This window comes from Hetaerina americana, unplaced genomic scaffold (genome assembly GCF_022747635.1).
Source record: "Hetaerina americana unplaced genomic scaffold, ioHetAmer1.1.p SCAF_8, whole genome shotgun sequence".
Taxonomy (NCBI): Eukaryota; Metazoa; Arthropoda; class Insecta; order Odonata; family Calopterygidae; genus Hetaerina; species Hetaerina americana.
In genome coordinates this window covers 30863740-30889864 of record NW_027287427.1, presented here as the reverse complement: position 1 = coordinate 30889864, position 26125 = coordinate 30863740, and the positions used below count along the sequence as shown (strand labels likewise).

The 26125-nt window shown below is 40.7% G+C and overlaps 1 long non-coding RNA gene across 1 annotated transcript in view; it reads right to left on the bottom strand.

Annotated features, from left to right (window-relative positions):
* LOC139697723 (uncharacterized) overlaps positions 1-25891 on the bottom strand; it is a 30124-nt gene extending 4233 nt beyond the window's left edge. The window contains exon 1 of the long non-coding RNA XR_011702813.1: positions 25537-25891. This is a non-coding gene — a long non-coding RNA (uncharacterized lncRNA). The remainder of the gene's footprint in view (positions 1-25536) is intronic.
* Positions 25892-26125: the final 234 nt, after the last annotated feature.

The following is a 26125-nucleotide window of genomic DNA, read 5'->3' as shown; positions in this document are numbered from 1 at the left end:
AACTAGAACATTTTTTTCTCTAATTTTCACCATACACCCTGAGCTACACATGTACTTCAAGCAGTCTTTCGCTTACCCCATGCTCCTGGCCTAGTTTAGTAACCAGGGCCCAATTATCTCACCTCAGTCGTCATCTCACACGAAAAAACACAAAGTACTTCACAATATCTCCTAAACTAGAACATTTTTTTCTCTAATTTTCACCATACACCCTGAGCTACACATGTACTTCAAGCAGTCTTTCGCTTACCCCATGCTCCTGGCCTAGTTTAGTAACCAGGGCCCAATTATCTCACCTCGATCGTCATCTCACACGAAAAAACACAAAGTACTTCACAATATCTCCTAAATTAGAACATTTTTTTCTCTAATTTTCACAATACACCCTAGGCTATACATGTACTTTCAGCAGTCTTTCGCTTACCCCATGCTCCTGGCCTAGTTTAGTAATCAGGGCCGATTAAAAGTGACTACGGCACGACACTGAACTTGGCCCACGGCAAAGGGTTATCTCAGCTGATTTTCTAAGAATTTCAAAATATCTCCTAAAATAGAACATTTTTTTCTCTAATTTTCACAATACACCATAGGCTACACATGTACTTTCAGCAGTATTTCGCCTACCCCATGCTCCTGGCCTAGTTTAGTAACCAGGGCCCAATTACCTCACCTCAGTCGTCATCTCACACGAGAAAACACAAAGTACTTCACAATATCTCCTAAACTAGAACATTTTTTTCTCTAATTTTCACAATACAGCCTAAGCTATACATGTACATTCAGCAGTCTTTCGCTTACCCCATGCTCCTGGCCTAGTTTAGTAGCCAGGGCCGATTAAAAGTGACTACGACACGACACTGAACTTGGCCCACGGCAAAGGGTTATCTCAGCTGATTTTCTAAGAATTTCAAAATATCTCCTAAAATAGAACATTTTTTTCTCTAATTTTCACAATACACCATAGGCTACACATGTACTTTCAGCAGTATTTCGCCTACCCCATGCTCCTGGCCTAGTTTAGTAACCAGGGCCCAATTACCTCACCTCAGTCGTCATCTCACACGAGAAAACACAAAGTACTTCACAATATCTCCTAAACTAGAACATTTTTTTCTCCAAATTTCACAATACACATTAGGCTACACATGTACTTCAAGCAGTCTTTCGCTTACCCCATGCTCCTGGCCTAGTTTAGTAACCAGGGCCATATAACCTCACCTCAGTCGTCATCTCACACGAAAAAACACAAAGTACTTCACAATATCTCCTAAACTAGAACATTTTTTTCTCTAATTTTCACCATACACCCTGAGCTACACATGTACTTCAAGCAGTCTTTCGCTTACCCCATGCTCCTGGCCTAGTTTAGTAGCCAGGGCCGATTAAAAGTGACTACGACACGACACTGAACTTGGCCCACGGCAAAGGGTTATCTCAGCTGATTTTCTAAGAATTTCAAAATATCTCCTAAAATAGAACATTTTTTTCTCTAATTTTCACAATACACCATAGGCTACACATGTACTTTCAGCAGTATTTCGCCTACCCCATGCTCCTGGCCTAGTTTAGTAACCAGGGCCCAATTATCTCACCTCAGTCGTCATCTCACACGAAAAAACACAAAGTACTTCATAATATCTCCTAAACTAGAACATTTTTTTCTCTAATTTTCACCATACACCCTGAGCTACACATGTACTTTAAGTAGTCTTTCGCTTACCCCATGCTCCTGGCCTAGTTTAGTAACCAGGGCCCAATTATCTCACCTCAGTCGTCATCTCACACGAAAAAACACAAAGTACTTCAGAATATCTCCTAAACTAGAACATTTTTTTCTCTAATTTTCACCATACACATTAGGCTACACATGTAATTTCAGCATTCTTTCGCTTACCCCATGCTGCTGGCCTAGTTTAGTAACCAGGGCCCAATTACCTCACATCGGTCGTCATCTCACACGAGAAAACACAAAGTACTTCACAATATCTCTTAAACAAGAACATTTTTTTCTCTAATATTCACAATACCCCCTAGGCTACACATGTACTTTCGGTAGTCTTTCATTTACCCCATGCTCCTGGCTTCGTATAATAACCAGGGCCCAACATAAGTGACAACGACACGACACTGAACTTGGCCCATGGAGATAGGTTTTTTTATAGTTTGTTCTTTTATGCACTCAATATTATCTGAAATACGACCGTTTTTTTCTTCTTTTCAGTGTCACATAGTAGACCAATGTTGTAATGGAAACACACCAAGTCAGCAATCTGTTTTCTAATTCATTACTTACAGGTTCTTTTTCAATTTAGCACCATATTCCGGTCACAGATTCCTCACTTTCACACTTCCTCCTGATTCTTCACTCCTCTCCATTTTCTTTCTCTGATGTCTTGAGCTGCGAAGATGGGATTGAATGAAAAGGTCTTAGAAGGTATGTATGGATAACCTTTTTTTTATATTATTGGTAGTGTTCATTTATACATCACGGTTTTAGTTTATCTGCAAGTTATTCCACATCACCCGAAGAGGTTACTCGCTAGATGCGTTTCTCTTTGTGCTTGGAGAAGAAACGAGCGAAAAAGAGATCCCCGGGAGGCATATGAGAAACCGCTCGCTCTTTCCCTTAATTAAAAAGGGAGCATCTCCCGCTCTGATTTAAGGGATTAACTTTTGTTTAATTTTTTTCAACAATATATTCATACCTTTGATGTTCAAATGAATTCCGTCTAACCGCTTCCTGTTTGGGTGCCCTATCCACCTGAAAGAAATATTGTGAGTGTTGAACTTCTTATTCAAATTTTACGGAAGAATATTTAAGAATATCGATTACCTCTCAAAATATTGTGTTTTTATCGTTCCGTTGGCATTGACGAATAAGCTTGCCGCGTCAATCACCCTTATCCCCCCTAATAATGAAAGTAGCAGAAGATATATTTTTTATCTGTGTGAAAAAGGAATAAAAAAGACATAAACACAGTAATCAACCCGAAGGTCGGTTTGGTAGGTGATGGTAGTCACCCATTACTAAGCTTGACGGCGTGTGAAATCCCCACATTGGGGTAGGAGGGCCAGTTCCTTTCCTTGTGCTGGCCGGTTATGTTTTCCCAGGAAGACCTGCTACCCGAAAAATTACTCTAGCTTGGGTGGAGCTGCTGGTGTCCATAGACTCGCCCGAGAATGGAACCCGGGCCTTCTACTCTGTAGTGAAACGCTCAACCCCTAGGACTACCGCGACCGTCGAAAAAGAAATATGTAAGGACATTTTGTGAACTTACTTTTTCGCCAATTCAAAATTGCTTTGTTTAATGCCTCCAGAAGTGCCCTATATTTGGAACAATGCCAAAACCTTGGTGCTGGTATCACGGTTAACAGTGTTATTCTGCATCCCCTGTTCCATAAAGTTCTCACTAAGGAGCAGTAGCTACCCCTTAATGAGTGAAACTTAGTCCCCTGTAATTAAATCAGTCAGCAATGGTGGGCATATTAATTAATGTTATCGTCTCTCAAGTTTAAATGGGTGAACATAATACCTTAGTGAAGTCATTGCAACCAATCAATACAATGACTTCTTCGTTTATCGCGTTAACAATTTGGGTCCTCCTCTTCAACTCCTCGGTTGTCTGTCCTGAGACACACATTCCAATACGGGCAGGATGAACTATAAAACCACGAAGTAAATGATATTAGAAATAAGCAAAACTACCGTATGAAAGAGTAATCCTCATAAAATCCAACGGACCATCTTGCAGCCTATACCCAATGTTTGAGGCGACCCTAACAAAGAAGGAGTCACCCAACATCTCCGCCCCGAACACTTTTGGTCTCTCATTCTGAAACGAAGGAAACAACATAGAAAGTACCTTAAATGTAGAAAGTGGAAAATTTGATGACACAAAAAAATGTAATTCGTATAACGGGGACACATTTTTACGATTGCATAAAGTACGTGAGAAGATGAAATGTGCAGGTCACTAACCACGGGAATCATTGTTGTAACTGAAGAAAAATGTTCACATCTCTTTGAAAGTTGACGGACGCGCCTAGATAAAAAATGTCACGTGTTTCTTTATTCGTGGAGAGGATTCATGGGTGGACAATCCCTATTGGCTTGAACGACGGACGAAAACGAATTGGGAGGCGAAGGGTGTTGGTCGACCATCGGTTAAGGGTAAATCCTGGTTAAACCCAAATAGGAGAGGTCCCACTGCGTCAATAATCAAGTGAAAGGGGAAATACTGCCGAGGACATCAACAATAGCCATCGCTCTCGAGGCGAACCCCGTCTCAGCGGGGAGCATGCCTTTGGGTTCAAGGTTGGTGCGTACTCGGGCACGAATTCTTCCATCGCGTATCGGTTTTCCCGGAGGTGATTCCAGTGCCATTCTTCAATTAATTGGAAAAGACAAAGCTTTTGCAGCAGTCGTCATGCCAACGTTGTTCCTTTAATGACACCAATCTTCCGATTTCCTGAAAATTTCGTTATCATCTAAACACAAGTGTACGCATGCAAAGCATTCCCCGCTAGCCACCGCGAGGACGTACGGTGGCGGGTGTGACGTCATCAGCCGCATAAGAACATTCCCGATGGTCACACCTGAACACAAAGATTTGTTTTATCGTGCACTGGAACAAGTTCATCACGCGAAAGAAGGGACTTACATGGATAAATATTCAATTACAGGATACGTATAATAAAATCATGCGGGAGAATATTAATGAAGATGGGTCTATTAAATACAAAAACATTCAGGTAGTCAGGGAAATATATGCACAGCCAATGGTATTTGTCTACGCGCTTGCGATCATATCTATTTTTATCTTCATTGGTCCAAGGAAAAAAAGACACTTTAAATCCATCCATCTACATTCCATCTACAATCTTTTTCCCTGATTTTACGTGATCTACCATTGCACCTGTAATTCAACCAACGGTGAAGTAGTGGCTCTCATGCTAATTATTCTAATAGTGTGTCGACGTTGCTACCTTGTTCGTTGCGGGTTTTCACTAACCTAGCTGCTCTACGTTGCACTGGAGCTTGTTCCAAAATTAAGGCAATGTCGTGAGGATGCCATACACCTGCGGTATTTTTTAGGTTGGGCCAAAATAATGTGGAATGAGAAAGCTCTTTAACCCTGTCATTATAATGCCCAAGCATCCTTTAGATGAATCCTAACTTTTATTTTGCAACTTTAACGATTGTCTTTCACCCAGGACGTATCCTTAGTTATCGTTACAACGAAGTTTTTACCGTTTCTAAGCTTGCTACGTCGTTTCCCTGTTTAGTGAGTTTTCGGGAGAAATTCTTTCGCTCCAAGAATTTATCGAAAGACATTTATTCATTTGTTATCCTGGCACCACTTTTGAATGGAATGATTCCCAGGTTCCCTTTGATTCCCCATAGTTCCTAATGATTGAATGATTCTTAATTATTCCCTATCTTCATTACTGGATATTTCCCTATGCTATTGGCACTCGTATATCACTGCATCGTCAGCAAATGTGGATCTCAAGTTTATAATAAACTTCGTTTGTAAACATCGCAGCAACGTGAGTGTTATTATTGCCAGACATGAAAACGAGTTGGGCGAAAAGAGGTAGTTGTGTCTCACAAGATCTACCTCTTCGTGATCCATGATGGATTGTAATCAATAAAAAAACGTTTTAGAAATGTAACCCCTGGATGAGAGTTGTAGAGGAAGGAAGACATTAAGCATGCTGGAAAGCATGAAGGGAGATGAAAAGGACGCGCAGTTATTTCAGGACCCTACAAGCCACCGCTGGGGTGTTTGGCTGAGGGTGAATACACACCAGACTAATTTTGAGAAGAATATGGCCCCTACTGCGGCGCGGCAATGTTATTCTGATCCCCTATCGGTCGTGAAAAAATAGCATCTTGAATCCATCTATTCTACACTTATTCATTCTAACTTTATTGACAAGATGCCTCCTACCGTAGTATGATGGGGGTGATAATAAATGTTCAACCTCACTGATACAGAGACATCCTTCCAATTTATCCAAGAGATTGAATATGTAATTTAATTTTCGCTATGTGAGTGATTCCCAGCCTGGTTCCTCTAATATTTTGGATACGCTACTAAGTTGTTGTTTTGCGGTATATGTGTTTGCATGAGTGTTGGATGAAGGGATTTTTGCATGATTGTGTGCGCTGCTGTGGGTGTAATTTTCCACGTTGTTGTTTTGCATGTGGTATTGTTCCTTTTTACGGTTGGTGAACTAACACCCCCCGCCACACGCCCTTGCGGCGGCTTGCGGGGTATTATGTAGATGTAGATGTAGAAGTTTATCATTGTACAAATCTAGCTCCTCAGCGATGAACGCGATCTATTTTCGCAATCAATCCAACTTCGTCAGGATTCCTTTTTGATGATTCATTAACGCCTTTCATGGGGAGCACATATCGGGACAATATGCGGATCGGCTTTAAAGAAATTGGCTTCATAACACGGGTGGTGGGGAAATGTAATTAAAAAATAAAAAAGTTAAAGGGAGGTGTTATTTGGCTCTGGTTAGACCCTCATTAGGAATATGCTGAAAGGGTTTGGGATCCTTGGGAGAAAATTTGGCAAAAAGAATTAGATGAAGTCCAGAGAAAATCCGCTAGATTCGTTCAAAATTGTTATGATAAGAACAAGCGTGACAGGTCTCTTAGGGGAATTAGGCTGGGAACCACTTGAGTTACGAAGAGAACAAGCGAGGCTTAGACTTTTATAAAGGTTCAGAACAAACGAGTTTAACTATGACACTGAAGGAATCATAATGGCCCCACACTACTTAGGTAGATCAGAACACAAAGATAAAATAAGGGAGATAGATTCCAAGACAGATAGGTACAAATACTCATTCTTTCCCCGAAAAATCAGAAATCATAATAGTAAGAAACCGAAGACAATTTAGAAATATTAAAAACATTGAATTTACAAGTCGGAACAAAATTAAACATTGCAAAGATGTTAGGTATACTTTCAGGTGCATGCGTATGTTAGTTTGTAGTTTGAGTGTTTGCAGGTGTGTGGGGTGTAAGTGTTCTTGCATGAATGTATGCCATTTTTGTGGATGTATGATTTTGTGGTTTTTGCATGCGGTTTTTTTTTCTTTTCTAAATTACGGGTGGTGTCCTAACACCCCCGCCACACGCCCTTGCGGCGGCTTGCGGGGTATTAAGTACATGTAGATTCCATATACTAGCAGCATATTCTAAACGAGGCCTAACCAGCGAAAGATAACATTTCTCTTTCACCTTTTCATCACATATACCCAGTACTCTTCGGATAAATCCTAACTTTTTGTTAGCTTATCCACAAATTTCCCGTATGTGCCACGAGAGGTCGTGAGTCAGGGTAACGCCTAGGCATTTAATTCAATTTACTCATCCCATGTCGGTGTTTCCAATGCAGTAGTCGTTCGTGTGGGAATTGGAATTTTTCTAAAAATTTATCATGACGCATATTTTGAAGTTTAATTTTAATTTCCAAGGGTCGCACCAGCATTGTATAGCATTATGGTAATCTGAAAATGCTGCTGTGTCCTCAGGATCGCGGATATCACGGTAAACCACTACATCGTCGGCAAATAAACGTATCTTACTGAGTAGGAATAAAAGAGGTCCCGTAACATTTCCCCGGAGGATAAGCTGAAGTGAATTCAACTGCATCAGATGCAACAGCATATGTGACCTCCCTTCGTACGCCGAGAATCAGAAAAGATAACCTCCATTCAATGCGTACATTTCAGATAATACATTTTTTATTTATTAATATATACCCAGCAAGCCACGGCCAGAGTGCTTGGCAGGGGGTGAAAACACACCAGGATAATGTTGACCCGGATATTTTTACCCTTACCGCGGTCGAACAATGTCATTATGATCCCCTATCGTTCGTGGAAAAAATGTCAACTTAAATCTATCTGTTCTACACTTAATCTCTGTAATTTTATTTGCATGATATCTCCTACCGTAGTGCGATTTGGCGAATAAAACATTTTCAACATCATTCCTTGAAGAGACGTCGTTTCAATCCTGCGAAAGGTTTAATCTTTTATTTCACCTTCGCTCCGCGAGTGATTCCGAGCCTAGCTGCTCTAATATTTTGGATACAGTATCAAAACAACGTTTTACAAATCTAACTAAATAAGGAGAATACAAATTTATCTGGAAACACATTAAGCGCAATATATTCCCTGGACCCGATGAAATATTTTCAATCATGTATTATTAGAACAATGATGTATGATTAATAATGACATTAATTATGTGCTATTAAAATAATATTATTACAAAATGTATAATAACCCCATCTTCCAACGGTAGGCGAAATCATGTCCACCAAAAAAGACGGATTATGTATTGGGAAGAAAAAATTTCGTGTGTCAGTTTTTCCAGGTGCGATAAGGGATCACAATTGCCTTGCCCGACCGCGGGAGTAGGAGAAAAAATCTGGTCAAAATAGATCTGCTGTGTATTAACCTCCAGCCGCACACCCTAGCGGTGGCTTGCAGGGCACTAATATTGTTTTTTAACTTTATATGTAACCATCCTCCACTTTCCACATGCTCAAACTGGATTTAGCCATGCCAACGCACTTCCATTCAAACAGAGAACAGCAGACTTATGTTCCGTATGTCGCCGTCATGCAAGGTCAAGGTATGGGAAATGTCTTAGTATGAAATAACTCATCCCGATAGTAAGGAGTTATTCATGAAGAATCCGCTCGGTCTCCTCCTGGGTCAATCTGGCGTCACAAAGTTGCAATCTTTGTTCACAATATTTATCGTTCCATCGAGAGAATATAGTGTTCCAAATAAGATTTTTACATCACTTTGAAAGAGCTAGTGAAAATTTTGGATAGATATTTTTTTACATATTTTAGTACCATACTCGTCATCGCTAGGCCGCGTGCCGGGGGGGGGGGGGGCAGATACTCTTTTAGGTGAAAGTATAGCAATTAAGACGGCACGGTAGCAGGCAACGAGTAATCGGACATGAGGTTAGTTGATATGTGAAAACCTATGGTTTATCGAAGTCTTTTCATTCTGTATTTGCTCTTTACGTTGCGTTCTTACTTGGGTTTTTTCCGACCAGCTTGGGATTTCCACTTTCCCCTCGCTTTCCCCATTTCCCTTGTCCCTGCATGACGGTGGCCCTCCCTTTTTCCCACCTTTGTGGACATTTAATGGTGTTCATTGTAAACATAAGCTTTCCTTGAAATGAAATGATGTTCTGTATCCTTTTTAAGCACGTAGGGCCGGGAGAGGGAAACAAAGGAATCCCCAAAGGTTCCCAATGCCTCCAAAGGTCCTCCTTGGCACACACCCCCTCCATAAAACTCCTAAGGCGAGAACGAAGGGAAAGATTCCTAATCTCGTCGTTTAAGGCCGACGAAATATGCTTTCCCGGGAAAAACCGGTGTCGTCTGTTTGCGCATTTCCTTTCATGGTGCCGACTGCCAACCCCACTTGTACTTCAACACCGTAGATAGGAGCAAGAAAGCACCCCCTTAAACGGGGTTTCCGTATTGTTTTTATTATATTTCAATGTATATTTTATCAATTCTTGTAAAACTGTGCTTTACGGAAATAAAAACCTTTAAACTGGAACTGAAAAACAACGCTGTCGCACTTATATTTTTAACTGGAGAAGTCATTAAGCTTTAGTGGGAAAAAATTGATACTATGTTGCCTTATGAATACCTTTATGTGACGCATACACTTGATTACTGAGAAAAACTGAGAAAATATTGTAACTTTTTTATTCATATGTAACAATTACTTGACGTGTTTTTCTTGATAATCAGTCAGACGCCGCCAAGACACGGAAATTGTCTTCCTTTAAATAAGAAAGAAACGGATCTTATCCGGATTCCATCATAAGTACTTCAAGCTCACGGGGCATATGAGTTTCCTTGCAGCAAAGTGAATGATGACGGCATCAAATGGTATTGTTAGATTCAACCACTGCAATAAAATAACAGAGGTATATGCACCGTCGCACTCAAGACTCAAGCAGTCGTTCGTCGTATACGTGGTCACAATAACCCTTCAAGTGCGTGTGGCTGGGGCTTCTAGTTCACAGGGCATTCCACTTATACTGTTATGACAATGGCAACAAATGGTGTCCAACGCAAAACTATTCATTACCGGTAAAGTGTCCTCATTAGTCACCACGGTAAGTTCTTACCAAAATACAATCAAAGCTTGCGTGTTGCTGGGTGGCTTTCGTGCTGCATCCTGGGGCGCAGTTTTTTTTGGTTTGTGGTATATGTGTTTGCATGAGTGTTGGATGAAGGGATTTTTGCATGATTGTGCGATTGTGCATGATGCGGCGGCTTGCGGGGTATTATGTAAATGTAGAAAGTTATTCCATGGCAAAAGCAGCTTTTCCTAAAGCGCTCGCTGATTTCAGCAGAAAATGTTAAGGCTATTTCTAGGAAAACTTAGTCAACATTAATTTTTATCAAATATTTGGAGCCAAGTTACACAAAGATTGTGAAGTAGGTAACACAACGCCGGATTTAGTCGATAGAGGAAAGTACGCAGCAATTACAGGACAATCTACGTGACATCAATTTCAGGCAAGGATATAGAACACATAATCACCACGACTATTAGGGGGCAGAACGACAGTATTGTTTGATGAAGACTCGGAATGGCCCTACAGTGGACAGATTCCACTGCTTAAACAAGGCCTTCTATTTATAACGGTTCCCTGAGCCTTCTTTTTCTGGGTAATCTGCACAATCAAACTGACATTTGTGTCGAGCTGTGTATTGGGATTGTGCATGTTTGACTGATGACCTCGGTTTTTCTTGGCAATATTTAGTATATTTATTTTTGACCCGAATATTTTTATCCCTACCGCCGCCGGACAACATCATTGGGATCCCTTTTCTTCGTGGGAAATTTGCACCTTAGTTCTATCTGTTCTACGTTTAACCTCTCTGATGCAATTCACTTGATCTTTTCTGCCGTAGTACGATGACAGTAATAAAACATTTTCAACATATTCCTTGAAGAGACGTCATTTCAATTCCTGCGAGCGATTTAATCTGTAATTTAACTCCATTCCGTGAGTGATTCCGAGCTTAGCAGCTGTAATAATTTTCATGCTCTACTCGGTTTGTCATTACAATGTCTTACAAATCTAATCCCTACCCACGCTGCACGCGATCCAAGTCGACAATAAATCCAACCTCGTGAGGATTCTATACTCTTGCAGCATTTTTTGAATGAGACCTAACCAGCGAAAGATCACATTTCTCTTTCACCTTTTCATCGCATTAACCGAGGACTCTCCTATTAAATTCCAATTTTTTTGTTAGCTTTCCACATATCCCTCGTTCAGGTTTCACCGAGGAAACGAAGGACATTAATTCCGTAGTTAATCGGCCGATGATGTTTTGGTTCACAGAGATATCCGTAACCCTGAGGATATAGCGCCTTAACGCCTAGGGAAGCGTTTGCATTCGTATAAAATCCATTTATAGTAAGCTAGCAGCGTACAAACATCTAACAAAAATAACCATTCCATGGTTATAATGCTTTTCGTATTTTTCAATGTCATTTTTCTCACGGACGATAAACGATCAGAATAACGTGAGTAGTCACCCCCTGTCCCACACCCTAGCGGTGCCTTGCAGGGTATAATGTAACCTATCATTATTATAAATGAGTAAAAGCATTGTCAATCTAAAGACCCAATTAGGTTTGCCAACGTCTGCTCTTCTTTCTAAAATGACAATATATCTCACTTTGCCACTAGTTTCCGAAAGGAATTGTTACCCTATTAATGGGTGGCTTTATCCTCAAAAGGTAAACAACTATGCGCTAGCACAAAAACCCTGGCAAATGACGAAGACATATCTAACTTAACCAAGAAAGGGTTATGAGGAAATACTTGAGAGAGGAGCCTGCAAAATGTGATAACCATAACGAAAACTCTGTCATCAATATTGGGAAATAGAGCTACTGAATATCATGTCAATAACCTGTTTGCGCGTTAACATGAAATTCGTAGTAACTTGCAATGGAAAATGGCTATCCTCAGGTTACTTATTTTTATTTATCTTCACTAACGGTGACATTGGAAAAGCATATTATCCCCATTACGTGGAAATACATTGGTACAGAAAACTAAGAATGAACATATGTTATGAACGGAACTTAACTTAATATTATGCGTTCCTTTTGGAATTCTGGCACCCTTGCTAACGTCTTGAGAAATCGATTCGAATATACCGCAAAAGCTTTTGCTGAGCGTTAACTATGCTTGAGAAAATGCATCGCTTTCACCCTTGCAGGAGAGAAAAGGGTCGAGGGAGGAGGGAAGGGTTAGCCGCAGAATAACGGGCCTTAGAGGAGTAAAACAAATTGCTTCTGGCAGTAGGTGGTTTGGGTATTCCTGGAAAACGGGATTCACAGATTTTTCAGGGTGACTCGAATCACATGGCCCTGTGCGGACATGCTTCATTGCTCTTTCGCATACGGACGAGGAACATAGCTGTTTCTACCAACTGCTGCTTCGTCTAACAGAGAGAGTGCGCCATCATCTGCTGTATATCTTGTTGATAAGTTGATTCTATCCCTTCATTTGTGTTTCTTAGAGAAATTGATTATTTGTGAAATCGAATAGTTCTGCTTATATGCATCAGCAGTCACCGATTTTTATCCTCATAATCACTTTTTCTTGTCAATTTTTTCTTTTCCCTTTCCTGTGCATGTTTTTTCGTATTAATCTTGTCACTTTCTCCTAATTAGTTCACTTTTCATGGTGGAAATGACGTCTCCGAAGAAGTGTGCCCTTAGTCCAAGTGCTGTGAGTGATTTTTTTATTTCGCGGGGGTTGGATTTCATTACTTTGGAGACTGCTGGTTACATGGAAAGTACAATTTTTGGGGATGCCGCCTCCGAATTCCTTGGGGGTAACGACAAGACGAGAAGGCGTACGGTGTACTACTTTTGGCGAAGGAATAAACAAGTGAGGATTTTATTCAAACAAGGGTGTCCATTGCGCAGTAGCCAGGTAGTAAGACGTCCATCCTCTCAATTAGTTTGCCGTAGACAGATAATCAAGCGATATAAAAGATTGAAAGGGCTTGCCATAAGAAGTGGGTGGAATATGGAAAAGTTTATCAAACGAGGTTCCACTATGGATAATAATAAGGAAGTGCTTGCGATTCCCCAAGATTCACGCATGCAAATGGAAGACGAAAGTTCAGTTACAGCGGGGAAAAGCATGAGAATAGGGAGCAATTGGATACCGGGAGGGGTATTTGAAGGGCAGTTTCATTTTTCCCGTCAGGAGTGGGAGGAAATATTTGTGCAAGGAAAATTTGTTAAAGGGAAATGGACTAATGTGCTAAGTAGAAAGTTCTTTGCGATTAATTCGCGCTGTGTTCTTCTTGTCCGAGACTATCGCGTCCGAGGAGGCAACGGTAGTATTGTGATTCGGGCGTATTGCAAGCATAATGAGTGCAAGGTCTTTAATATAATGGTAGACGATCCAAGTATAAATGATAGTAGTGAGGTGTTCTTAAGAGTTTTCAGCAAGGGCCAAGAGAAACATGGCACCGAAAAATTTTGTCGTCCTCTTCGTGGATCAGATAGAGATGCTGCAAAAGTAATTCTAAAGAAAGAGAAGCCATCTGTTTTCCGAAGTAGAGCGGTTTTATCTTCAGAAGAGGGTTCTTTGGAAAGTGGGAATTTGCAAGGCTTGTATTCTCTAAATGTTCTACAACGCGCGCGTATGGAGAGCAAAGCCGAAAAGGATTTCAGCAGTAATCCCGTACATGATTTAATTCAAATGTTTATGGCAGAAAAAAATGATGAGGAGAGATACATTCAATTCTTAGGACTCCCTTTAACAGTATACTGTTTTTCAACGAAGCAAGTTCGCCTCGTGGCTTCCTTGTCGAAAGGAAGCCGACCATATCTCCACCTAGATGCAACGGGGTCTGTCGTGAAACGCCTTCCTGGTTTTCAAAAACGCGTTCTTTACTACGCAGGAGTTGTTAATATAGGAAATGTAATTGTTCCCATTTTGGAGCTAATTAGCGATAGGCACAATGTCAATGCGATAGCCAACTTTCTATTTCAGTTCCGTCATTTCGCTAGCTCCGTCACAAAAGTAAATTCACCTTTATTTAATGGCATCGTGTGTGATTTCAGTTTTGCCATTATTAATGCTGTAATTTTGGTTTGGTCACGTTGCACCCTCTCTCAGTATTTGTATGATTGTTATGCTATGTTGATTGGTAAGACGGATGCCAAAATTGAAGTTCCCGTATTCATCTGCTGCGCTCATTTCATGCATTTAGTGGCGCGACATCTTGCGAAGGCTTATTCCAAAAAAAAAATCAGGAAATTCTTGGCAGCTGTAATTGGCTTAATGGTTACGTCAAATTCCATGAGCGTCTTGGAAAATATTTTTAAAAATTTCTCCATTATATTGAAATGCGAGAGGCGTGGCGAGGCGGTGGATGCAGCTGTGTGTGAAATCCAAGAGATGGTTACGCAGAGCTCAGTGACTCCTTCAACCGTTATCAGGAAAGATTTTTCCATTCCTCGGGTCCGTAAAAGCAGCCTATATAACAGTAGTCCTTTTTATCTCCTTTTCACTGCCATTGCGGAAAATGCAAGCGTTGAGTGCTGTGGGGATCCAAATCCCTTTTTCAGCCCTAAATTTTTATCTACTTTTTTGAAGCATTTCCTACCGTTTGTACCTCTTTGGTCGAATATTTTGAAGGGCAGAGATGAATTATCTTCATTTGGACCACGATATAGTAACGCAAGCGTGGAAAGGTGGTTCGGAATCGTGAAAAACACGATTCTGGATTATAATTTACATTTGCCGTGCGGTAGATTTTTGAGGGCAATCCAACCCCATGTCTTCTCTCGAACAAAGGAAGTTTTTTTACAAATCCCCCCCGCACAAAGTAAACGCCGCAAGGCCAGTAAATTTGAAAGTATCGATAATTTTATGGCGGAGGAGCCTTGGGGAAAACGGAAACGAAGAACAGGAAAATTAAGGGTAACTTCTTTTACTGGAGAAGGGATTACTGATTTCAAAGTGGAGACCGTGAAGCAGCCCGAAATCTTTGTAGATAATGGGGGACCAATGGAGGAGGCAAGTGATTCCAGTTATTGGGTTAAGAAGGGTGACAGGGTAGCCATAAATCATCGGCCTCTTACTTTCCATGAAAATGGCATAGTTTCTGACAATAGTTACTTCGATAACTGTTCGGAATTAGGAAGGTCATACGTTTTAGGATACGTAGGCAAAGATACCCGCGTGTACTTGGAAGACTTCCTATCGCTGTCCCCAAAGCAATGGCTTTGTAATTTCATTATAGATATCTTCGCCACCGTAGTTCTTGAAAAAAACGAAAGGGATATTATTTATATCCCTTGCGAAAATTCTAGTTATGCCCTACGAGGGAACTTCACGTCCGAGAGTTTAGTCGCCAAGCTTAAATTCAAAGGGAAAATTATATTAATGCCGTTCAATAAAGATCAAAATCACTGGTGCCTATTCGTGGTAAACTTCCGGCAGTTTTTATTCAGTTATTTCGATCCATTGGGCAGCACGGATATGGATTATGCCAGGCATTACAATTTATTCACGACTTTCTTAAAGAAGCGGAATACGTTAAGTAAGGAAAAAATATGTCCAAGTAAACTGAGAGCAATAAGAGTGCCATTCGGCAAACAGAGAGATGGCTATAACTGTGGGGTGCATACGTGTTATTTCATTAATCAGATAGCGAAAAATATGGGAACAGAACAAAAGTTTGATGCCGACGAGTACCGGAACCAAATAAAAACAAATATATTACAATCCCTCCGTAAAGTTAACGAAATATGCCCTTTGTGCGATCGGGGTAAAATCCGAGGAAGTACAACGTGGGTCGCGTGCGATGTGTGTTCCCGATGGTATCACCTTTATTGCGTAGATAAAACTGCCACCGCTTCCGATTACGAAAATATGGCTTGGTCGTGTATACTGTGCACTAAATGGATAACATTAGATATTCAATCACTAGATATGGCAAACAGCTAATTAATTGGCCTTGTGGCTATCCCTTGGTTGTACATCGTCTTAGCTTTGAACGCATCTTACAAGTTGACCGGCGATTATATTTGGTTGAATTTCCTCCAATACAAAGGTTAACCAATAGTTTATACGTTAACCTACTATCACAAGCACTGAGGTGCTTTCCGTCTATCTGAAGAAGCGGGGGACGGAAAGCCTCAGAAAAGATAGCGTAGGAACCAATAAAAATAGGAAAAGAGAAATAGCAATGATTTTATAGTAACTGAAGTGCATTCCGTCTATCTGAAGAAGCGGGGGACGGAAAGCATCTCAAGAGATAGCGTAGGAATAATTAAAAAATAGGAAAAGGGAGGCGGCAATGATGATATAGGATCTGCGGTCAATTCCGTCTATCTGAAGAAGCGGGTGACGGAATGACTTGGGAAAATTAAATATGCTTATTTAAAACACGGCAATTTCATGCCACTAAAATGTTAAAGGATTTCGTAACGCTAAAAAACGAAAAAAAATGTTGATAAAATTCCTCTGTTTTACCGTAGGTTTCGGGAGATGCTCCCTTTTTAATTAAGGGAAAGAGCGAGCGGTTTCTCATATGCCTCCCGGGGATCTCTTTTTCGCTCGTTTCTTCTCCAAGCACAAAGAGAAACGCATCTAGCGAGTAACCTCTTCGGGTGATGTGGAATAACTTGCAGATAAACTAAAACCGTGATGTATAAATGAACACTACTAATAATACAAAAAAAGGTTATCCATACATACCTTCTAAGACCTTTTCATTCAATCCCATCTTCGCAGCTCAAGACATCAGAGAAAGAAAATGGAGAGAAGTGAAGAATCAGGAGGAAGTGTGAAAGTGAGGAATCTGTGACCGGAATATGGTGCTAAAATGAAAAAGAACCTGTAAGTAATGAATTAGGAAACAGATTGCTGACTTGGTGTGTTTCCATTAAAACATTGGTCTACTATGTGACACTGAAAAGAAGAAAAAAACGGTCGTATTTCAGATAATATTGAGTGCATAAAAGAACAAACTATAAAAAAAAATATCTCCATGGGCCAAGTTCAGTGTCGTGTCGTAGTCACTTTTAATCGGCCCTGGCTACTAAACTAGGCCAGGAGCATGGGGTAAGCGAAAGACTGCTTTGATTTACATGTGTAGCTTAGGGTGTATGGTGAAAATTAGAGAAAAAAATGTTCTAGTTAAGGAGATATTTTGAAATTCTTAGAAAATCAGCTGAGATAACCCTTTGCCGTGGGCCAAGTTCAGTGTCGTGTCGTAGTCACTTTTAATCGGCCCTGGCTACTAAACTAGGCCAGGAGCATGGGGTAAGCGAAAGACTGCTGAAAGTACATGTATAGCCTAGGGTGTATTGTGAAAGTTATAGAAAAAAATGTTCTAGTTTAGGAGATATTCCGAAGTACTTCGTGTTTTTTCGTAAGAGATGACGACCGAGGTGAGGTTATTGGGCCCTGGTTACTAAACTAGGCCAGGAGCATGGCGTAAGCGAAAGACTGCTTGAAGTACTTGTGTAGCTCAGGGTGTATGGTGAAAATTAGAGAAAAAAATGTTCCACTTAAGGAGATATTTTGAAATTCTTAGAAAATCAGCCGAGATAACCCTTTGCCGTGGGCCAAGTTCAGTGTCGTGTCGTAGTCACTTTTAATCGGCCCTGGCTACTAAACTAGGCCAGGAGCATGGGGTAAGCGAAAGACTGCTGAAAGTACATGTGTAGCCTAATGTGTATTGTGAAAATTAGAGAAAAAAATGTTCTAGTTTAGGAGATATTGTGAAGTACTTTGTGTTTTCTCGTGTGAGATGACGACCGATGTGAGGTTATTGGGCCCTTGTTACTAAACTAGGGCAGGAGCATGGGGTAAGCGAAAGACTGCTTGAAGTACATGTGTAGCCTAATATGTATTGTGAAATTTGGAGAAAAATATGTTCTAGTTTAGGAGATATTGTGAAGTACTTTGTGTTTTTTCGTGTGAGATGACGACTGAGGTGAGGTAATTGGGCCCTGGTTACTAAACTAGGCCAGGAGCATGGGGTAAGCGAAAGACTGCTTGAAGTACATGTTTAGCTTAGGGTGTATGGTGAAAATTAGAGAAAAAAATGTTCTAGTAAAGGAGATATTTTTAAATTCTTAGAAAATCAGCTGAGATAACCCTTTGCCGTGGGCCAAGTTCAGTGTCGTGTCGTAGTCACTTTTAATCGGCCCTGGCTACTAAACTAGGCCAGGAGCATGGGGTAAGCGAAAGACTGCTTGAAGTACATGTGTAGCCTAATGTGTATTGTGAAAATTAGAGAAAAAAATGTTCTAGTTTAGGAGATATTGTGAAGTACTTTGTGTTTTCTCGTGTGAGATGACGACCGATGTGAGGTTATTGGGCCCTGGTTACTAAACTAGGCCAGGAGCATGGGGTAAGCGAAAGACTGCTTTGATTTACATGTGTAGCTTAGGGTGTATGGTGAAAATTAGGAAAAAAATGTTCTAGTTAAGGAGATATTTTGAAATTCTTAGAAAATCAGCTGAGATAACCCTTTGCCGTGGGCCAAGTTCAGTGTCGTGTCGTAGTCACTTTTAATCGGCCCTGGCTACTAAACTAGGCCAGGAGCATGGGGTAAGCGAAAGACTGCTGAAAGTACATGTATAGCCTAGGGTGTATGGTGAAAATTAGAGAAAACAATGTTCTAGTTTAGGAGATATTGGGAAGTACTTTGTGTTTTCTCGTGTGAGATGACGACCGATGTGAGGTTATTGGGCCCTGGTTACTAAACTAGGCGAGGAGCATGGGGTAAGCGAAAGACTGCTTGAAGTACATGTTTAGCTTAGGGTGTATGGTGAAAATTAGAGAAAAAAATGTTCTAGTTAAGGAGATATTTTGAAATTCTTAGAAAATCAGCTGAGATAACCCTTTGCCGTGGGCCAAGTTCAGTGTCGTGTCGTAGTCACTTTTAATCGGCCCTGGCTACTAAACTAGGCCAGGAGCATGGGGTAAGCGAAAGACTGCTTGAAGTACATGTGTAGCCTAATGTGTATTGTGAAATTTGGAGAAAAAAATGTTCTAGCTTAGGAGATATTGTGAAGTACTTTGTGTTTTCTCGTGTGAGATGACGACCGATGTGAGGTTATTGGGCCCTGGTTACTAAACTAGGCCAGGAGCATGGGGTAAGCGAAAGACTGCTTTGATTTACATGTGTAGCTTAGGGTGTATGGTGAAAATTAGAGAAAAAAATGTTCTAGTTAAGGAGATATTTTGAAATTCTTAGAAAATCAGCTGAGATAACCCTTTGCCGTGGGCCAAGTTCAGTGTCGTGTCGTAGTCACTTTTAATCGGCCCTGGCTACTAAACTAGGCCAGGAGCATGGGGTAAGCGAAAGACTGCTGAAAGTACATGTATAGCCTAGGGTGTATGGTGAAAATTAGAGAAAACAATGTTCTAGTTTAGGAGATATTGGGAAGTACTTTGTGTTTTCTCGTGTGAGATGACGACCGATGTGAGGTTATTGGGCCCTGGTTACTAAACTAGGCGAGGAGCATGGGGTAAGCGAAAGACTGCTTGAAGTACATGTTTAGCTTAGGGTGTATGGTGAAAATTAGAGAAAAAAATGTTCTAGTTAAGGAGATATTTTTAAATTCTTAGAAAATCAGCTGAGATAACCCTTTGCCGTGGGCCAAGTTCAGTGTCGTGTCGTAGTCACTTTTAATCGGCCCTGGCTACTAAACTAGGCCAGGAGCATGGGGTAAGCGAAAGACTGCTTGAAGTACTTGTGTAGCCTAGGGTGTATGGTGAAAATTAGAGAAAAAAATGTTCTAGTTTAGGAGATATTCTGAAGTACTTTGTGTTTTCACGTGTGAGATGACGACCGGGGTGAGGTAATTGGGCCCTGGTTACTAAAGTAGCCCAGGAGCATGGGGTAAGCGAAAGACTGCTGAAAGAACATGTGTAGCCTATGGTGTATTGTGAATATTAGAGAAAAAAATGTTCTAGTTTAGGAGATATTGTGAAGTACTTTGTGTTTTTTCGTGTGAGATGACGACTGAGGTGAGGTAATTGGGCCCTGGTTACTAAACTAAGCCAGGAGCATGGGGTAAGCGAAAGACTGCTTTGAATTACATGTGTAGCTTAGGGTGTATGGTGAAAATTAGAGAAAAAAATGTTCTAGTAAAGGAGATATTTTTAAATTCTTAGAAAATCAGCTGAGATAACCCTTTGCCGTGGGCCAAGTTCAGTGTCGTGTCGTAGTCACTTTTAATCGGCCCTGGCTACTAAACTAGGCCAGGAGCATGGGGTAAGCGAAAGACTGCTTGAAGCATTGGTGTAGCCTAGGGTGTATGGTGAAAATTAGAGAAAAAAATGTTCTAGTTTAGGAGATATTCTGAAGTACTTTGTGTTTTCACGTGTGAGATGACGACCGGGGTGAGGTAATTGGGCCCTGGTTACTAAACTAGGCCAGGAGCATGGGGTAAGCGAAAGACTGCTTGAAGTACATGTTTAGCTTAGGGTGTATGGTGAAAATTAGAGAAAAAAATGTTCTAGTTAAGGAGATATTTTGAAATTCTTAGAAAATCAGCTGAGATAACCCTTTGCCGTGGGCCAAGTTCAGTGTCGTGTCGTAGTCACTTTTAATCGGCCCTGGCTACTAAACTAGGCCAGGAGCATGGGGTAAGCGAAAGACTGCTTGAAGTACATGTGTAGCCTAATGTGTATTGTGAAAATTAGAGAAAAAAATGTTCTAGTTTAGGAGATATTGTGAAGTACTTTGTGTTTTCTCGTGTGAGATGACGACCGATGTGAGGTTATTGGGCCCTGGTTACTAAACTAGGCCAGGAGCATGTGGTAAGCGAAAGACTGCTTTGATTTACATGTGTAGCTTAGGGTGTATGGTGAAAATTAGAGAAAAAAATGTTCTAGTTAAGGAGATATTTTGAAATTCTTAGAAAATCAGCTGAGATAACCCTTTGCCGTGGGCCAAGTTCAGTGTCGTGTCGTAGTCACTTTTAATCGGCCCTGGCTACTAAACTAGGCCAGGAGCATGGGGTAAGCGAAAGACTGCTTGAAGTACTTGTGTAGCCTAGGGTGTATGGTGAAAATTAGAGAAAAAAATGTTCTAGTTTAGGAGATATTCTGAAGTACTTTGTGTTTTCACGTGTGAGATGACGACCGGGGTGAGGTAATTGGGCCCTGGTTACTAAACTAAGCCAGGAGCATGGGGTAAGCGAAAGACTGCTTTGAATTACATGTGTAGCTTAGGGTGTATGGTGAAAATTAGAGAAAAAAATGTTCTAGTTAAGGAGATATTTTTAAATTCTTAGAAAATCAGCTGAGATAACCCTTTGCCGTGGGCCAAGTTCAGTGTCGTGTCGTAGTCACTTTTAATCGGCCCTGGCTACTAAACTAGGCCAGGAGCATGGGGTAAGCGAAAGACTGCTTGAAGCATTGGTGTAGCCTAGGGTGTATGGTGAAAATTAGAGAAAAAAATGTTCTAGTTTAGGAGATATTCTGAAGTACTTTGTGTTTTCACGTGTGAGATGACGACCGGGGTGAGGTAATTGGGCCTTGGTTACTAAAGTAGCCCAGGAGCATGGGGTAAGCGAAAGACTGCTGAAAGAACATGTGTAGCCTATGGTGTATTGTGAATATTAGAGAAAAAAATGTTCTAGTTTAGGAGATATTGTGAAGTACTTTTTGTTTTTTAGTGTGAGATTACGACCGAGGTGAGGTTATATGGCCCTGGTTACTAAACTAGGCCAGGAGCATGGGGTAAGCGAAAGACTGCTTAAAGTACATGTGTAGCCTAATGTGTATTGTGAAAATTAGAGAAAAAAATGTTCTAGTTTAGGAGATATTGTGAAGTACTTTGTGTTTTCTCGTGTGAGATGACGACCGATGTGAGGTTATTGGGCCCTGGTTACTAAACTAGGCCAGGAGCATGGGGTAAGCGAAAGACTGCTTAAAGTACATGTGTTGCCTAGGGTGTATGGTGAAAATTAGAGAAAAAAATGTTCTAGTTTAGGAGATATTGTGAAGTACTTTTTGTTTTTTCGTGTGAGATTACGACCGAGGTGAGGTTATATGGCCCTGGTTACTAAACTAGGCCAGGAGCATGGGGTAAGCGAAAGACTGCTTGAAGTACATGTGTAGCCTAATGTGTATTGTGAAATTTGGAGAAAAAAATGTTCTAGTTTAGGAGATATTGTGAAGTACTTTGTGTTTTCTCGTGTGAGATGACGACCGATGTGAGGTTATTGGGCCCTGGTTACTAAACTAGGCCAGGAGCATGGGGTAAGCGAAAGACTGCTTTGAATTACATGTGTAGCTTAGGGTGTATGGTGAAAATTAGAGAAAAAAATGTTCTAGTTAAGGAGATATTTTGAAATTCTTAGAAAATCAGCTGAGATAACCCTTTGCCGTGGGCCAAGTTCAGTGTCGTGTCGTAGTCACTTTTAATCGGCCCTGGCTACTAAACTAGGCCAGGAGCATGGGGTAAGCGAAAGACTGCTGAAAGTACATGTATAGCCTAGGGTGTATTGTGAAAGTTATAGAAAAAAATGTTCTAGTTTAGGAGATATTCCGAAGTACTTCGTGTTTTTTCGTAAGAGATGACGACCGAGGTGAGGTTATTGGCCCTGGTTACTAAACTAGGCCAGGAGCATGGCGTAAGCGAAAGACTGCTTGAAGTACTTGTGTAGCTCAGGGTGTATGGTGAAAATTAGAGAAAAAAATGTTCCACTTAAGGAGATATTTTGAAATTCTTAGAAAATCAGCCGAGATAACCCTTTGCCGTGGGCCAAGTTCAGTGTCGTGTCGTAGTCACTTTTAATCGGCCCTGGCTACTAAACTAGGCCAGGAGCATGGGGTAAGCGAAAGACTGCTGAAAGTACATGTGTAGCCTAATGTGTATTGTGAAAATTAGAGAAAAAAATGTTCTAGTTTAGGAGATATTGTGAAGTACTTTGTGTTTTCTCGTGTGAGATGACGACCGATGTGAGGTTATTGGGCCCTTGTTACTAAACTAGGGCAGGAGCATGGGGTAAGCGAAAGACTGCTTGAAGTACATGTGTAGCCTAATGTGTATTGTGAAATTTGGAGAAAAAAATGTTCTAGTTTAGGAGATATTGTGAAGTACTTTGTGTTTTTTCGTGTGAGATGACGACTGAGGTGAGGTAATTGGGCCCTGGTTACTAAACTAGGCCAGGAGCATGGGGTAAGCGAAAGACTGCTTGAAGTACATGTTTAGCTTAGGGTGTATGGTGAAAATTAGAGAAAAAAATGTTCTAGTTAAGGAGATATTTTTAAATTCTTAGAAAATCAGCTGAGATAACCCTTTGCCGTGGGCCAAGTTCAGTGTCGTGTCGTAGTCACTTTTAATCGGCCCTGGCTACTAAACTAGGCCAGGAGCATGGGGTAAGCGAAAGACTGCTTGAAGCATTGGTGTAGCCTAGGGTGTATGGTGAAAATTAGAGAAAAAAATGTTCTAGTTTAGGAGATATTCTGAAGTACTTTGTGTTTTCACGTGTGAGATGACGACCGGGGTGAGGTAATTGGGCCCTGGTTACTAAAGTAGCCCAGGAGCATGGGGTAAGCGAAAGACTGCTGAAAGAACATGTGTAGCCTATGGTGTATTGTGAATATTAGAGAAAAAAATGTTCTAGTTTAGGAGATATTGTGAAGTACTTTTTGTTTTTTCGTGTGAGATGACGACTGAGGTGAGGTAATTGGGCCCTGGTTACTAAACTAGGCGAGGAGCCTGGGGTAAGCGAAAGACTGCTTGAAGTACATGTTTAGCTTAGGGTGTATGGTGAAAATTAGAGAAAAAAATGTTCTAGTAAAGGAGATATTTTTAAATTCTTAGAAAATCAGCTGAGATAACCCTTTGCCGTGGGCCAAGTTCAGTGTCGTGTCGTAGTCACTTTTAATCGGCCCTGGCTACTAAACTAGGCCAGGAGCATGGGGTAAGCGAAAGACTGCTTGAAGCATTGGTGTAGCCTAGGGTGTATGGTGAAAATTAGAGAAAAAAATGTTCTAGTTTAGGAGATATTCTGAAGTACTTTGTGTTTTCACGTGTGAGATGACGACCGGGGTGAGGTAATTGGGCCCTGGTTACTAAAGTAGCCCAGGAGCATGGGGTAAGCGAAAGACTGCTGAAAGAACATGTGTAGCCTATGGTGTATTGTGAATATTAGAGAAAAAAATGTTCTAGTTTAGGAGATATTGTGAAGTACTTTTTGTTTTTTAGTGTGAGATTACGACCGAGGTGAGGTTATATGGCCCTGGTTACTAAACTAGGCCAGGAGCATGGGGTAAGCGAAAGACTGCTTAAAGTACATGTGTAGCCTAATGTGTATTGTGAAAATTAGAGAAAAAAATGTTCTAGTTTAGGAGATATTGTGAAGTACTTTGTGTTTTCTCGTGTGAGATGACGACCGATGTGAGGTTATTGGGCCCTGGTTACTAAACTAGGCCAGGAGCATGGGGTAAGCGAAAGACTGCTTAAAGTACATGTGTTGCCTAGGGTGTATGGTGAAAATTAGAGAAAAAAATGTTCTAGTTTAGGAGATATTGTGAAGTACTTTTTGTTTTTTCGTGTGAGATTACGACCGAGGTGAGGTTATATGGCCCTGGTTACTAAACTAGGCCAGGAGCATGGGGTAAGCGAAAGACTGCTTGAAGTACATGTGTAGCCTAATGTGTATTGTGAAATTTGGAGAAAAAAATGTTCTAGTTTAGGAGATATTGTGAAGTACTTTGTGTTTTTTCGTGTGAGATGACGACCGAGGTGAGGTAATATGGCCCTGGTTACTAAACTAGGCCAGGAGCATGGGGTAAGCGAAAGACTGCTTGAAGTACATGTGTAGCCTAATGTGTATTGTGAAATTTAGAGAAATAAATGTTCTAGTTTAGTAGATATTGTTAAGTAATTTCTTGTTTTTGGTATGAAAGGGCGACCCTTTGGACTGCACTGGGCCCTGGATGCTACATTAGCCTATGGATGTGGGTTTTATGCCTTTGCCGTGATAGAGCAGGGATTGCCGAGTGTTTTTGGTGATTTTCAGGAAAATTACTTTTCTAGTTCAGCAGATATTGTCGAAAACGTTTTCGTTAGGACCTCATAGTTTTTGCTATGAAAGACGACTTCCCGCTTGGGCTAACTTCAGTGTAGAGTTCTTTCTAGGGCCCTATATCGTTTACTACATAATTCATCCCGGTCTTACAATTGCAAGTGGTTACAGGGAGTATCACTGATTTTAGTGTGTCCGTTGTAGTCGGATTATTGCAATGGTTTAGGGGATTTACATAGTTATGTCTTGCATAAATATTTACGTTGGTATGACTGAAAAATCCAGAGCTCCAACGGCCGGTGGATAGTCGTGGGCTAGCTCGTCGTGGGCCAAGTTCAGTTAAGTCCATTCAGTAGTCCTAAAATGTAATTTATAAAGTGAACATTGTTATTAACTCACCATAGTAAGTATTTCCAGTATTTCGGAGAAAACTACTCAACATTCAAGATAACAAACTGTAGAATATGACGCTTAAAATAGGGGGAATATGAATTTCTTCATTCACTAAAAAGAAATTTCTTGTCTGCTGAGCACTTTTATGATTTCAAATTCTTGCCATCGAATCGCCAAAACTCATGAATCGTTTAAATCGATATATCATATCACAATTTGAGAGCTAACTTCGCTAGGTCGCCAAAGCCGCTAGTTGAGTTATTGCGAACTGCAGATTAACGTGACCTTTTGCTATATTTCATTCGGAAAGTAATTTCTTTGATCCATTTTACATATGCTAGAAGATTTCTAAGTGATTTTAATCGTTACAGATATAGTATCCAAGATGCCACGTCAGGTACGTAAGTTCAACGATGGGCCAGGAGTGAGTAATGATCATCAAAGTGTACTTGAAGATTGAGATGAAATGATTTTATGAGTTTTGTGATGTATTCGGTTCTCTATTGAGAAATTTCTGGTTGTCTACATTTTGTTCGTTTTTTAGGTTCACGAGTTTAATGTAGCAATGACGTGCGAGGGGTGTTCTGGTGCAGTT